The 3,572-nt window shown below is 35.2% G+C and overlaps 1 long non-coding RNA gene across 1 annotated transcript; it reads left to right on the top strand.

Moving 5' to 3' along the window:
* The first annotated feature begins 1,555 nt into the window (after positions 1 to 1,555).
* On the top strand, positions 1,556 to 3,201 carry LOC124164344. Its single transcript, XR_006866030.1, has 3 exons — positions 1,556 to 1,694; positions 1,781 to 1,862; positions 2,833 to 3,201. It is a non-coding gene; the product is annotated as an uncharacterized LOC124164344 (long non-coding RNA).
* The last annotated feature ends 371 nt before the right edge of the window (positions 3,202 to 3,572 follow it).

A 3,572-nucleotide genomic window follows, 5' to 3' on the forward strand; every position in this document is an offset into this window, starting at 1 on the left:
AATGTTATCAAAATTGACTACAAGTTTTACAGGAAAAAAATGCGCTGGCGGCTGAATAGGTAAGTAGGCTTCTAGTGGACCAACTTTTATGTACTAACGCAATCTTTAGGAACGTCTGTTTTTATACCTGCTCAGGGGTTACTGGGTTTGTTTACAAGGAAATGAATATCGGTGGGGTTGATTAGATTGAGGAACACAATGTTATCCTAATCATTAATGCAATCGCATGGTTCATTCACCTTTTTTGGACTTGGAAGACTATTTTTTCCTCTAATTATCTCCATTATCATCGCCGTGTCGAGGGTGGTTGGGAGAAATACATAGGTGAAATCATGATTGAATTTTTCTTAGAAGATGAGTGTAAAAGGTTGGTCGTATATGGGGCTTAGGTAACATTGATTGAATTATGGATTGCATTGATTGCAATGATTGACCTTTTAATGCATCTGAGAAAAGTAATGATTGTTTTATACTGAAATAATTATAATGATTTTTTTGCCTCTTAGTGGTGTTTTTTTATTAATCGTGTGAAATTATTTGGAAATTACTATGAACTGTTTTGCTAAATATACGCTCATTATAATTGTCTGTGAAAGTACCATCTTCAATTTTTTTCATCTTAAAGCAGGAAAGGCAGCAACAGCCATGGATATCTGTAAATCTAACGCCGCTCGTTTCTGTCGGCATTTAATTTTGGAATTAATATGAAATGTAGCTATATATAGATACCAAACGAATATTGGTCAATTTTATTCTTAAGGAATCGTGATCAAGCAAGGTTAAGGTCAAAAGGTGGCACAATCTTACGGATGTATCACGATAGCGTATATATTTAGCCCCCTACTTCATCACTTTGACATTAGCAAATTCTATTTCCGATTTCTTATTTCGTCAAATCGAGGGAAATATAACGTCCTCGTGTTGATTCCACGTATCCCATCGTTATGCTAATTGATTACGCAGAACGATAAGAGATGATTACTGCTGCGTGGTAAATAATTGTGCCTATATTTATTGTTGTTTCCCCGAATGTACCTATTTTTGGGCGAACCCAAATTCCGATGGCGGCGGAGATTTTACAGAGGCTGTCCGATGAGTGATGTGTGGACTGCGAAGGACACCTAAGGTTCAGCATTCCGTCCGTCGGATGGGACGCTAATCTCTAGCCAGAAGGGAAAATCACAAGGGAAGAATATTTAGGTAATTCCTCTGTATTTTAATTTCACTGATGCCGAGTTATCAACTAAGGTTCAAAATAATAAATTTTGCCAATTTTTTGAAATGTCACGAAATTTTGTGTTCGAATCTCCGATTCATTGCCTCAAAAGTAATTGAAAGAGGAAGAATTTTCTGTCTATTATTTCTACACTCAAAAAGAGGATTGGATGTGGCATCCAGTTTTAATTGGATAAGTGAAAGTTGGATGCAGTATCCACTGCAACAGACACGGCAGCCAACGCGATTGGGTGTACTATCCAACTAAATTGGACGATCGCAACTTGGTTATAGTGTCCAAGTGTTGGTCCATACACCCATCTCGAAGACATCCCTCGTCCAACAGTTGGATCCCACAGCCAACTCGATGGATAGGGCGACTAATATCGCTTCTGCGTCAATCATCGCCATAGCGACGGACTCCCAAACAGTTCTTATAATAAACAACTCGTAAGTGAACATGTTTGGCGTGCTTTGTGGTAAGTATATAGCTTTTAAGTTTGCTCTTGTAAGTGAGAAAATATTGCCATTGAACGCCAATTTTAATAATTTTTTTATATCATAGAGCACTTTAATACGAGAAGATGACCGAGCTATGGATTTTCTTGATGCTTAGGGCCTGAACTGTCTCGTGGAAAAATTTACCTGTGAGTTTGGCTATCGTGTTACGTTAATATGCGGAACTCTTATATTATTTCACCGTTCAAGATTTTATCTTTTGGGTTGATGTTATCCTTAGGTTGGATATTGTATTTTTTAAACCTTACGTTTCCTCGAAAATAACTCCGGTCAATTTTCGATGACTACGCGTATGAATTATGCATTTCGTTACTAATAAAACGAATGAATTTTAACTTAATACATGTGTACCACAGTATCATTAGTTCTGAATAAAATTTTTGTATTCTCATTAATTCCATTGATGAAAAGTTTCAAGTAGTTTTCCATTAGATTACAATTTCAATTGGATTGGATTGCAAGTTCATGCACACCGGATAACCGGAGTTCCACTGTACAAGTAGATAATGCAGATACTTAAGCACTAATTATGCGAGGGACTCTACCCTAAATGTATATGATATCAAAGTGTAGTATCAGACACTAGCTTCTTCCAGAGAACTCTTTATTAATTTCATATCACAATTTCTTATTCTCCTCTCCTTCCTTCCTGCTCATATTTAAATGGCTTCCCTATCAACAATTCCCTCTCTCTTTTCAACAACTCATTGGCAACAATCCAAATATAAACATCAAATAAATAATAGAAATCATAACATAAACATAATATCAAACGTTACAATGCGTATGAACTGCAATATAGAGCTGTGTATCACGAAATTTAGAACTCAAATCGAGGATAAATAGACTATGGTATTCATATTGCAAGGTGTAACATACCACAGAATTTTTAAAATAATTTTTATCCTGATCTAGCTATTCTTGATGTTTACATGTCATGAAGTTACGGCTGATTTATGTACTGTATAATTAGCTTAAGTTATGAGTAGGAAGTAGCTTCCTTTTCATGTGAAACGTTGGTAACTAATTGCAAAAGAGTGTAACCAATAATGATAAAGGCTAGTTTAATTAAGTAAACATTTTATATATTTATTTCAGTTCCTTTGTGGAAGATTGTGAGTTGTGTTGATGGACACTGTGAACTTATAGGAAAATTCCCCGTGAGTTTGTGTCAGCTTGCCTTGAGGTGCCTTGGGTGAAAAGGAAGTTCACTTGTTACCGAAGTGAAAAACGTGTTGCAGTTGGTTTCGACGATTTCAGCCTTCCTGAATTTGGAAAAGTGGACAGAATTATTTCCAACGAAAGTGATTGAGTGTTTCGTCTACAAAGCTCTGTACACCTTGGATTTCGACAAAATTTTTGATGTTTACGAAGTTCTTGAAACCAGCATAGTAAACTCCATCAGTGTTGAAAACTTAATATCTTTTCAGCCTGTAATTTATGTGAGAATGCCGGACTATTGCAGCAGAATTGTATGCAACCTTCAGATATTGTGTAACAAAATTTTTCACCTGAAAGTTTTGTTTATTTTTAAAAAGTTGCTTCATTTTTTAATAAATAAGTTTTATTAAAGACCACTGCTTTTTTATACCTTTTAACCTATTTGCATTATTTATGGCATTCAATTCCACATGATAGTGATCCGAGGTAAGTCTTCAAGGTAACAAGTTGCAGTGAAAATTATGAACCCCAAAATTTACTGTAAATAAACATTTTATTTAAAAAAATGTATTTTCTGACTCTAATGTTCGTCGGAAGTGGCGGAAATAGTACCACGATAGGATATTATAATGTTACTTTCAAATGGTGACACTATTAATAATAATATCCGTTGAAAT

The sequence above is a fragment of the Ischnura elegans genome, chromosome 8 (genome assembly GCF_921293095.1).
Source record: "Ischnura elegans chromosome 8, ioIscEleg1.1, whole genome shotgun sequence".
Lineage (NCBI taxonomy): Eukaryota > Metazoa > Arthropoda > Insecta > Odonata > Coenagrionidae > Ischnura > Ischnura elegans.